This window comes from Heterocephalus glaber, unplaced genomic scaffold (assembly GCF_053883595.1).
Source record: "Heterocephalus glaber isolate CG9 unplaced genomic scaffold, H.glaber_assembly_v1.0 deba00001537, whole genome shotgun sequence".
NCBI lineage: Eukaryota > Metazoa > Chordata > Mammalia > Rodentia > Bathyergidae > Heterocephalus > Heterocephalus glaber.
This window is the reverse complement of record NW_028258332.1, coordinates 2356243-2368590: the sequence shown is the minus strand read 5'-3', so window position 1 is coordinate 2368590 and position 12348 is coordinate 2356243. Positions and strand designations below refer to the sequence as shown.

General features: G+C 53.5%; 1 long non-coding RNA gene across 1 annotated transcript; it reads left to right on the top strand.

Annotated features, from left to right (window-relative positions):
- Positions 1 to 4746: 4746 nt before the first annotated feature.
- LOC147824593 (uncharacterized) lies at positions 4747 to 11890 on the top strand. The gene is made up of 4 exons (XR_015442182.1): positions 4747 to 4997; positions 5902 to 5956; positions 6089 to 6332; positions 11308 to 11890. It is a non-coding gene; the product is annotated as an uncharacterized LOC147824593 (long non-coding RNA).
- The last annotated feature ends 458 nt before the right edge of the window (positions 11891 to 12348 follow it).

Sequence of the window (12348 nt, the reverse complement as noted above, 5' to 3'; positions counted from 1 at the left end):
CTCCCACACCCACCCCACCTTTATTTTGTTGTTGTGGCTGTCACTTAATTTCTTCTTCTTTTTCTCCACTACCTCTATCATCACCCAGCAGCTCTGAATTTCTCCTTCACCCGGAAAAGCAGGGCTGAGGAGAGAGTGAGGTGGAAAGGTGACCCCGCTGTGGCGTGGAAGTGCCAGGACGGCCTCTGGGGACTGCCCAGCAGGCGAGCAGGCGGCAGAAACTCTGGAGAGCAGCAGCTGCCTTTGCCTTAGTCACACACAGGCAGCCATTGGAGAGGAAGGAGCATGGCAAGGCCTCCTTTTTTCATTTTTGCTCTCTGTTTAAAAAGCCAACGTTTGGGCTGGGGACCTAGCTCAGTGGTACTGCATCTGCCTGCCAAGCACAAGGTCCTGAGCTCGGTTCCCAGTACCAGAAAATAAATAAATAGGCAACATTCAACTTGAAGTATGGCTCAGTAGTGAAAACTGCTTGGATTCACTTGAAAAAAGATCCTCCTCTCTCTTTGGTCCCCTTCCAGAATAAAGCAGGAAATTCTGAATGAAAACAAAAAACTTTACCCAAAAGGCACGTGCCTGGAAATCTTTGTCAAAGTTGTGTAGAAACAGCCCTTCTCCGCCACAGCTCAGAGGCGAGTTTCTTCAGATTGGTGGAAGAGCAGCTCTGTTGCTTCGGCTTGTCATCTCTTATCCTGCAGGGCTTTCGGTGGAGCCTCCCCAGAATGTAGCGCTGTTCTGGAGCACAGAGGTGGGCAGAACTGGAGCCCCGGCCCGGCACCTGGCAAGCACAAGGCCGTGCTTTCTGGGGGAAATGGCTGCCTGGATATCGCATTTAGTTCACATTTGCTGCTGGCTTTGATCCTTCACTTCAAAACTGCCAGCCAAGTGCTGCACGAGGGTCAAAGCCAGGTGGGCTTCTGCTGCTTCCTGGGGATCTGTGCTCCAAACCAAATGGCCCTTTCATTTAGGGAGTGCTCTTTTATTTGCAAACAGCAGAAAACCCTGTTAATGAAACTCCAGAACTGTGCAACACCTATGCGGAAGGTTAGCATTGCGCCTCTCTAGGCCTGGGTACACTGTGCAGATGCAGCCTTACACCTGGCCCGGGAAGCTCAGAGCTTCCTTCTGCCTGGAGCCACGCGGAGTCTCTCCTCTTCTCTGCACCTGGACCAAAGGATTCAGTCCAAGACTCACACTAGCTGGGCCACCCAGTCAGGGTGGACACCCCATCGTCTCTGCGGGGTAGTAGCCAGACGTGCCACTGTCAATGACAGAGCAGTGCCAGCTGCTGTCTGAGACCTGGGTGCCTGGCAGAAGGTGCCACACCTGCAGGCTCTGGCCCCCTGAGCCTCTGCCCAGCCTGCAGCCTTCCTTCTAGCCTGGCGGCTTTCAGCCACTGAGGAGAGAGCCCTAGGGTAGGACAGCCTGTGCCTGTCCACTGCCATCCCACACGTCCAGGCATCAGGAGACAGGGTGTGAAGCCATAACTGTGGTCCTCAGAGTGAGTTTAGCCAGGCAGAGGGTCTGCAGGGCACATGCGCCAGCCCAGTGCTCACCTTGGGGTCGAGTGTTTTCTACCATTTGGTCTGCAAACATTCACAAAAGCTTTCAGATACCCCTGCCTCCAGTCTAATCTGGACTTTAAGAGAAAGGCTGGAGGATAAGCAGGGAGAAAAAGAAAACAAAAAAGCTGCTTAGCAAAAGCATTTAGAATAAGCATGTCCTCCCAGAGGCTGGGGGATGAAGGGGGCAGCCACCCGGCAGAGGGGTGCAGGGTGGCACTGGGCACTGTGGTGGGGACTCGGCAGGGCTGGCCCCGCCCTATCCACACCTCAGGCCCCTGGCTCCTCCACGAGGATGATGAGGCTCACGGGAGCTGCCACGTCCAACCCGTTCATGGTGGGGAATGAAAGCCACCTTGACAGCACTGGTCATCCTCCAACAAGAGGCCTCAGGCACTGAACTCTGCCCTGCTCCGGGCCCAGCTTCCGTCTGTGCTCCAGGCTGCTCTCTTTCCCTCCAGGTAGATGTGGTGTCTTCTGGCCAGGAGGAGCCCGGAAGGGGCCTTCGCGCTCTCGGGAGTGCTGGGGGCAGCCTGCTCCTCTCTCTTTTCCCCCAGCCCAGATGGCCAGCGAAAGGCCATCACAGAGACCACAGGGTCCACTCCTACAGAACTCACTAGGGGAGTCTAAAGACATGGTGGATGTCTAAATTTTCAAAAATACAGTAAAAGACACACTGCCACAAATGCCCCTCACTGTCTTCCCCCTTGCTTTTAACTCAACTCGTTCTACCATCATTGCCCCTCTCTGCAGCAGGTCTGGAGTTCTCCTTCATGAGTGCCTTCACCAGGTGAGATAAAAAATACCATGAATGTTGCCGCTGAGCACCATTCAACAGAAAGGCAGCTCATAAAATCATGGCCCTGCATCCTCACCCACCTCAGTCACCAGATCTGGCCCTGAGCAACTTCTGGCTGCTCCCCAAAGGCAAAATGACCAAGAAAGGTAAATGTTTGGAATCAATCGAGGACATCGAGGCAACCACAGCAGTGCAACTAAAGACTCTCAGAACAGAGAACTCCAGAGCTGCTGCAGAAACCAGGGAGAACAGCAGGATAAGTGTGTTCAAAGTGATGGGGAGGATTTTGAGAGCAGCTAATGAAAATGTCTTTCTCTGTCATTTTTAAATTTTACCGCATGTTGCACTTTGTGGTCACACCTACACTGTCACCCTCTGGGCAGATCCACAGGAGACCTGACTCACCTGCCTCGCTGGATGGTTGGGCTTCTCCTCCTGGTATGAGCCCCAGCAGTGTGGCCGCATATCCCTGGGAAGGGACTCCGGTCTCTCATGGTCCGTGCTGGCTGGAGTCTCCCTTCACACCCCACTTCTGAGAGATCTCAGGACTTGGATTCATTTTCTCAGGTGGTTTTTCTGTGACAAAGCAGGTCATCTTCCTCCCTGGGACATGCAGTGGCAGAGAAGCGTGACCGGAGGAGCTGGGTAGAAACCTGAGTGTCTGGTCACCTGCGGGACTGTGGTCAGCAGCACAGTGAACCTGAGCCTTGTGGTCAGATGGGCAAAAGTCACCAAATGCCTAACCGCTGTGACCCAGCGGCCATGGGGAGATGGGGTCTGTTGGTGTCGCTTTATGACCGCCTACTATTTTGGCATCTTTTCTGAAGTATCACATCTTTTTTATAGCTCAACTTTGAGTCTAGCCTTTTATTACTTTAAAAATATTGCTTTGCCTATGTCAAGACAAAAGATAAATATCTATGCCTAGTCAATTTGTTATTTATATATTTCCTTCAAAGAGTCAAATATCAGATCACACTGAAAACTGATTTGCAAGCTCTTGCTGAAAAGGTATTTGAATATTGTAGCATTATGCATTTATACACCTTCGTCGGAAGGTTTAAAACCTGGAGCCGGAGTGGAGAGAGGTGGTAGGAACTTCTCTCTTCATCAGCCTTAACACGGGGACTCTGGAGGCTTGGGATCCACTTGGGTGTATAAACTCAGCTCTGTGGGATTTTTGTTGTTAGATAAAGACAAAGTAAAAGAATTCTAGATTCATATTCAAGTGGATGTCTCCACACAGACACAAAACTCTGCGAGCTCACGGGGTTGAGAGTGCTCTGCAGTCTCTTGTGTGTGAATCTCTGCCGCCCTTATATCCCTGTCATCTATCCTCATCCATCTACCTATCTCTCTGGCTCACTTCTAGCTACAGAGCCATGTTTCCCTCTATCCTGTGTTCCCCTCTACACAGGAATCCATCTTTTATTTTGTAATACTGAGGATTGAACCCAGGCCAGGAAAGGTTCTGCCTCGGAGCTGCACCCCAGCCCCTGAGTCTTTCTTTTTGAGTTCTTCCCCAGTCTGGATGGGGGCTTCCCATACAATTCAGTGCAATCTCTTTGCCTTTGCATCGGCCTGGAAGAGGCAGATGCGGACCACCTGCAGATGATCTTGCAGCACTGTCTAAACTGGCGTTTGGCTCAGTGGCTGGCCACCACGGCCCAGCCAGGGGGACACTAAATCTAAACATGTTGCTGGCACCCACCTGGAGCCGAGAGGCCAGCTGGCACCCTGACCTGCTGTGTGTGAATGTGTACAAATACACAGCAGAGAGCAGAAGGGGCAGGAAGCTGGGAGAGGCCCGGGTAGCAGGATGTGTGTCCTGGCCTGCAGGCAGCCCCAGGAACAAATGCTTGGAGCCTCTGGAGAGGGGAAGAAGGAATGAGAGACTCCCGGAGGGCACAGAAAGGTGAGCACTGGGGTCTCGGCCTCCTCTGGCTTTTCAGTATGCTTCGATCAGAGTCTCCGAAACTTAGTGATTTGCTTTGTCGCTCACCCTCACCCTAGAGGCATCGGGACCGGCGGGACTGTGGAGCCCTGCACTTACAGGAAGCACCAGTGTCACCACATCGCCCGGAATGCTCAAGACGGCAGCACCGGGCCCCAGTTAGGGCGGCGCAGGCACGGGTCCCGCGGGACGATGCGGGCGCGTCCTGGGCATCCACCAGCCTCGCTGATGCTGGGGAGGAGTGGACGTCTCATCCTCGGGGTCGTGGCTGCATTTGGCTGAGGACGGGCCACATGCAATCCGGCCCTTAAGGCAACTCGGGAATCACAAGGTGCGAATTAACAGGGCGCAGCAGAGCCCATTTTCCTATGGCAACGACTCCACCAATCGCCAGCTGCACGCCGCGCATGCGCTTGAGTCAGGACCCACGAGGTCCCTCTGGTGCAGCCGCCCTGAGCTCAGCCCTGGAGCACACAAGGGGTCGCCGCCGGGCTCCTGTGTGAGCAGGAGAAGCTGACCTCTGTGTGGAGCGGTGGCAGGAGGAAGAAGTGGGGACTCTGTTCCCCACAGCGGAGATCTCAAAGGAGGCGACCCCGGCCAATGACACGGGCCACAGAGGCTGGACGTTGCCCGCTCATCATGCAGGCGACACCACAACGGAAGACAAGGGCAGAGCGGAGTACAGGTGGGGCAGATGGACGTGGGGCGGCTGTTACGAGGACAGTGTAGCAACACTGGGAGAACCTGGGTGTGGTGGCTCATGACTGTAATCCCAACACTCTGGGAGGCTGAGGCAGGAGGGTCCCAAATTAGACCCCCTACAGGGGGACTGAACGACTTTGAGAGACCCTGTCTCAAAATAGAAAAGGGCTGGGGATGTAGTGCAGCGTGAAAGCCCTGGGTTCAATCCCAGTGGCACGAAAACAAACACCCTGGGAGAGCTGAGGTGCCCAGCCCGTCTGCTTCCCGAGGACCAGGGCTGGATGCATCTCCATGCCAGGGCTGTCAGCCCGCCGGGGCCCAGGTGCCATCAGGGTGGGGTCAGAGCAGCCTGGTGATGCTCTGGGTCCGCGTCCTCCAGCATCGCAGGTGCGGGCAGCACTGTCAGCCTCTGCAGATCTGAAACTTCTCGAACCTGCATGGGGCCGTCCTGGGGCGTCTGGATAATGCTGTTGCTCACAGCGCTTTCAATAGACAATGTGCTGGCTGCAGCCCTAGCAGAACCTTGCTGCTTTCTGGGGTTTTGCTTTTTCCACTATTTTCTTTTCTTTCTACTTTTTAATGGCAAGTGCTAGATGTCTGTGTAATTTGGTTGAGATGCCTGCAGAATTTGGTCATTTGATATAATGTGTGTGTGTAGAAGCAGGTACATATATATACACATGTATATAATTTGAGTTTTGGAAACTTACTGTGCTGGTAACTGGAGGAAGTACCCTGGTTTGCCGAGCTGACTGGCATTTTACAGTAGTGAACAGGCATACGGGTCTCGAAATGTTAAATTGAATTTTTCCAGTTATCCAAGGGTAACGCTGTGCTGAGTATGTCAGAGTGTGGGTATAGCAACTAATAAAGTCTTCTCTAAATAGTAGCCCAGAAGAGGGGACAAAGCTTCACCCGGGAAGAGCTGCAGCCTGGGGCCAGGTAGGGAGGCTGGCGGGGGGGTCCCAGCGTGCCCCAAGACGCTGTCCTGCAGCTGAGGGAAGCTCCAGGGGTCCCAGGCCCGGGCTGCTCCTGCTCGGCCAATCTCCACAGCTTCTGCCTGGCCCTCCGCAGCCTCTGCAGCACCAGCAACCAGGACAGCCAGACCTCTGCCCACCACCCTTCCCGCCTCTCACAACACTCCGAGTTTCCAAGTTTCCACCTCCAGAGTCAGGCGCTACTGTTGGAAGCTTCCTGCAGACAAGCAGGCAGAGGCAAAGTGTGTGAAGGCTCCTCGTCCCGCCCGTCTCTGTTCACAGCATCTTGCTCCTGAAGTCCGTAGTGATGGCATGGTGGCGGGCCGACGTAAACCTCTCAGGTAAGCATCACCCGAGGCCTCCACAGCCAAAAAGGCAGCCCCATTTCCCGTGCATGTGCATGCCCGTGCTGTTGTCTGTCCCATGCCGGGGCTGCCCTGGAAGTCCGTCCTCCTCACTGTGTGCTGGGCTGTCCCCTGCTCCCAATCTGTCCGTGTGGTGGAGCAGCGACCCTCAATGCTGTCAGGGCCAGAGAGGAGGGTGAGAGAGACAGCACTGATACCTGGCCCGCCCTCCCTACTGCTGTTCAGTGAAGACATTGGCATACGAGAGCGCGTTTCTATAATGTGAAGTAAATGTCAAAATGAGAAAAGAATGTCTTATGCACATGAATAATAGAGGGGAAGCTTCAAAACCAGCATAAATCATTATTTTGGCAGGTAATTTTTTATATCTTTCTGCAGCATCTTTTTTCTGTTGATAAATTTATCAGTATAAAATATAGACCATTTTTATGAAATGAATACATATGAATTTAAAACAAGGTACAATTATGGGACACAGCATCACACAAGCAATTCCAAGAGGGAGTTGAGATGGCAACGCTTCTTTCGATTTACAGGAGTTTATTACTTCTGCAAAAAAATTACTTTAGGGCTTATACCCCTGGAATCCCTTAAGCTGGATGGTAATTTCACGTGGATGAAAATGACAAAAAAGAAAGCATTTGAGGCTGTCTCCTAGTGAGACCTGGTGTTTCTCTGTTGGCGGATCCGTGAGGACAGCGGCTGCTGTGGCAGGAACAGAGCCGTGTGTGGGACAGGGCATCCTGGAGCCGACTGGGAAGTTTGCTCGTCTGCATCTCTGCACTGCTTCCTCCTGCGCATCTGTCAGGGAAGGGGTTTGGGAACCCTGCTGCTTGAGCACCTCAGCAGCAAAGAGGTCTTTCTGGTCACCATCCTGAGCAGCTCGTGCATGCATGTGTGTGTGTGTACTTATGGACGCGCAGTGGCATGTGTGTTGTACATGTGTGCATGCACTCTGCATGTGTCCATGCAGTATGGCCCGTGAACTCACATGTTCACATGCATAGTGTGGGTATGTGCAATGGCTCAGGGGAAGCATGTGTGCTGTGTGCATCCATGTGTGCATGCATGTGGCTGGTACTAGTGTGCACATGCAGGTGTGTGCATTTGTGTTTGGCCTGTGTTGTGTCCATGTTTGCATGTGTGGAGTGTGCACCGCTGTGCCTGGCGGCCCCACCTCTCCTCTGGCCGCCCTCCCCTTAAGAGCTCCCGAGAAATCTCTTCAGAAAGCACAGCTGGTCAGGCGGGGCCCCGTTACCCAGCTCAGGGCTGACCTCGTGCCTGTGCTCAGCCCCGCTCCTGGTCACTACAGAGAGGGACGTCTCCCGTCCGAGGCCTGCTCCTGACCGCAGTGCAGGGGGCGCCAATTGGCAGAGACAACTCAGTCAGGCTCCCAAGTTTCCCGCCCCAGGGCTCTCCAACCTCACAAAGTTGTGCTTTTTGCCCATCTTGTAAAGCACGATGGCCTCGAACCTGCACCAAGCCGTGCTTTAGTGAAGAACATCCCTTCTCCGCCCTACCTGCCTCCCCTCTCCTCCCTCAGAGTGCATCGTCTTCTGGTCCCCTTCCAGCTGCTGCTCCAACACAGCCTCCTGCAAGGGACAGGTCCTCCCCGCGGGGCCACTGAGCAGCCACGTGCAGCCATGTGACATGGTTTCAGGCAGACTTGCTGCAGGTTGGGTGGCAGTGATACATTTAAAATACCTTGTCTCTCTACTCTCTCTCATTCCCAGCTGATACAAGTGGCAATTCATAAATGGTAATTGGATGAATCAGCACAGAATTAGACATTTTGATTGCAGGTATCTCAAGTAAATCAAGGTGTTGGGGCCCAAAGCACAATACAGGCAGTGAGCAGATAAACCAGACCAGGACTACAGGAAGCCCTCCCTCTGGTTGTCGGCCCGCGTGTGTGGTTTCTGTCCGCTTTCCTAGAAGTAGCTATGTTAAGCACGCCCAGCTGTGCTCGGCACAGTGGCCTAAGCAGAGCCCTGGGAAGCAGCTCCCTCACCCCAGTTCATCAGCACCTGAGCCCGGGCCAAGTGTCTGACCCCTCTGGGTTGCAGGTGGTCACCTGGAGGATGTGCACAGGGACATGCTACGGCGTGCGGCTCCTGCAGACACAGCCGAGTCCTCAGCCGCCTCAGAGAAGGCTGCGGGCTGAACACCGCAGCAGCCTGTGCACGGAGGAAGGCAGGCACAGGCTCACGGAGGGCACGGAAACAGCGGGCTGAACCACTACTGTGGGCTCTGCGGGCCATGCAGGTGAGGGGCTGGACCCTCCCGAGGATTATCCAGCCCCGAGTTTGGGGGTTGTGGCCCTTCCTCGTCTTCATGGTTCCTACTTGACTTGTACCTCTGCCCCAGTGGATGTGTTGTGAGAATGAATATGTTCCTGATTGATCATGGATGTCATATTTGACACTCGTGGACATTTAACTTTTACTGGGAATATTCAGCTTTGAAAACTGAAAACTATTTCTACACCTGTGGAGAGTCGGAGATCAGGAGTGGGAGATTCAGGGACTGAGGCAGGGCTTGAGCCCCCTTCTTGGGCAAGGCCCTGGGCCACACGGGGCCTCTCTGAGGGCCGCCTGTGCCAGCAGTGAGCTGACAGAGAGCCCTGGCACGCACGGTGAGGCAGGCAGCCCTGCCGTGGGGAAAGGGCAGTGTGTCTCTGGTGATTTGCAGCGTGGGGCCAGCACCGGGTAATGGATGGAGGCAGCAGTGGGAAATGCCAGCCTGGACAGCAGAGCCGCGGCTCGGAGCAGAGCCGCGATGGCTAATTCATCACCTAGCACACTGGGCACCAGGGACCGAGTGACAGGCAAAAGACTGAGGAAGGCCGGCCTGCGCGTCCAGGGAGAGAACGAGGAAGAAGGGGTACAGCCGCCGCTGGGGCTGATTTGCATTCAGGGAAAGACAGGCAGGGGCAAAGCAGCAACGGGAAGGGGAGAGCAGGCAGGCGGGATTCACCGCAGGAAGAGCGACCCTTGCCCTGCGGCTGGGCTGCGTGCTGGTAAATCCACGCGAGTCGCTGTCCCCTGCGGCATCCAGAGCACGATGGGCTTCAGTACCCACGCAGCACTTCTCCAGGAGGCTGCTCCTCCTTCTGCAGCGGTTTCCAGGGGTCTGGCACGCTGGTGCCCCGCGTGGTGGTCAGTAGCCCAGTGCCCAGGACGCCGGGGCAGCCGCGGCCTCCCTCCCCCTGGGTGTGGATCCCCACGACCAGCTCGCGTGTCTTCAGAGCCGCGACTCATTGGGTTGGGCTCGGCCTCCCGCCCCTCCGAAGACCCACACAGCAGCGGCCTGCGCGCTTCCCTCTCCTGCTGTCGCTTTCGGAAGCGCCAGCCTCCACTCCTTGGCCTTCAGCACTGCTTTCCTCTTTTGTTTTGTTTTCTGCAGCACTGAGGATTGAACCCGGGGCTACATTCCCAGATCTTTTTTGTTTTCACTTTTGAATAGGCCTCATTAAGTCACTCAGGAGCCCGGGCTGGGCCTAAATTTGCCTCGCTGTTGGCTCAGCCTCCCACAGCTCTGGGATGCAGGCGTGCAGCTGCACACGCACCTAGGCCGCCAGTTTCTTTTCATTAGCGTGCTTGCAGTGCCTAGCGTTTGCAGTCCTTGTGTGGGGCTGGGGCCTGCACTGAGGTACTTAACGGCCTTCCCTCCCCTTTACCTCCTTTCCCTGCCTCATCTCTAGATTCCCTTCCTACCTGAGAAAGGTCCCTCTTCCTAACCTCCTAATGTCTACCTTTTATTTTGCTCTTTAATTTATTTATGCTTTGGATTTCTCATATATGAGAAACTGTGACATTTGAGCTGGTGTATTGGATTTCTTTCACTCAACGTCGTGGTCTCCAGGTGTATCCATTTCCATACAAGTGATTCCAGTTCATGCTTTTTAATGGAAAAATAAATTTCATTAAATAATAAAGAAAATGATATAGTTAATACAGTGCATATTGTAACCAAGGTTACCCTGACAAAAGAGACCTTACAAAGAAGAAACAAACATAGCATAAAACTTTCTTTTCAATGAACTACAAGAAACTAGTAGTATAAATGAAACATATTAACTTACATATTAAAATATTTTTGAAATAAGTTTTTTGGGGAATTATTTGAACTTTTCTCTGCTTCCTATTTATCTGTCTTCTATTTTTCTCTATCTATCCATCTATCTATCTATCTATATTGAATTTCTCATATAAAAGAAACCACACCATATTTAAACTTGTGTGTCTGATTTACTTCACTTAACAGTCGTCTCAAGGTGCAGCCATTTTCCTACACATGACTCAAGTGTATCTTCAGGGACGAGTAGTACTCTACTGTGTGTAAATACCACACTGTCTTTATCCATTCATCTGTTGATGGATATGTAGGCCAATTCCAATATTTAGCTATTAAGAGCTGTGCTTCTATACAAGAGAAGAGCTATAAGAGCTGTGCTACTCTAAACATGAGTCTGCATGGATCACCATAAATATGGCATCTTTAACTCTTTTGGGAAAATACCTAGAAGGGGAACAGTGGGAATAGAAGTTCTGGTTTCAGAGTTGTAGGAGTCTCCACTGATTTCCACAGTGGTTGCACCAGTTTACATCCAGGTTCTGTCCTGACTCCATCTGTTCATGGTGCCCTGATCCAGGGGGCATCTGCAGATGGCTGATCTGTTGCACTGTGGCCTTCTCCCTCGTAAGCCCTCCCACTGCCCTTTGCCCCACTGTGTCTTAGACTCTGCAGCCCAGCAAAGACAGTGTCCCTCACAGCTGGCTTGGCCTGGGCAGCACTCATGAGGCAGCTGCGCTGTGTCACACCAAGCACGATGCTGGGCAGCAAAGGGTTCCATGTCTGGGGAGCTGCCTGGCTACAGTCTCCAGGGGCACATCCCTCCTCTGGCCTCCTCACCCAGCTGTGTGGTCACTGTCACTACTGTCACCCTCAGGTCACCTCTATCCACAGTGCTGATGCCCGGTCGCCTGTCTGAAAGTGAACAGCATGCAGTGAAAGCCGGAAGCCTTCTGGCTCTGCAGCCTCAGCTGCTGCCTCACCAGTTTCCCACCACCCTGGTGAGGGCCTGACTCCACCCCTCAGCTCCTCAGGTGACCTGGGCTCATCCACCGCAGCTCCATAGCTTCCATCCTGCTGAGTCGAGAGCGCTGTGATCCTTCCTGTTTACAGAACTTCCAGGGCTTCCCCTTGACACTGGTTCCAGCTTCCTGGTGGCCGTGGCCTAGCCCGTGGGCCTTGCAGCTGAAACCCTGCTCTCCCTGGAGTGGCTCTCCCTTCCCTGACTGATCTCTGAGATCCAGATCTCACAAACCAGCCCTGGGCTCCAGAATAGCGCAGGAACCTGAGCTCCGACCTCCCGGATCCATCCCAGACACTGAGGCGACCGATGTGCTTGCATTTGGGAGCCCATTGTGGAAGGTCTCAAACATCTCCGGCTTCACAAGGGAGTTCTTGGTCTTCCAGGAGAAAGTCCTTCCCTACACCTCCTTTAACCAGTGCCAAGTGCTCAAACCTGACTTAGGGTGGAAGAAAGTGTTAAAATATTTAATAAAACAGAGTTTCTCCTCTTGGAAGCCATAATTTTATGAGGGCTAAATGTGATTTTCTTTAAAGTTTCATGATGAAAATGATGCGTTATTACTGCTCAGAAATGATTGACTTTGACAGCGACAGTGGCAGCTTCAGCACCACGTGACTGTGAGCAGCGCTGGACAGAAGGGGTCTGGGAGAAGGGTGTTGGGGCCCAGTGACTGTCAGTGCTGGGTTCTGCTGGCTCTCGTCTGAGCAGACTGCACAGACTCAGGGTCCTGGGCCACACCGTGCTCAGCAGGGACAAGCAGACCCTAGAGCTGCACTTGGCATCCACACGGGATGTGTAGGACACAGTCCTGGTGCTAGGACCAGCAGAGCTGCTCCCAGTGCAGGTCTAGGAAAGTCTGCTCGCAGGTGGAGGAGGAGCGTCTGCTGAGGAGAG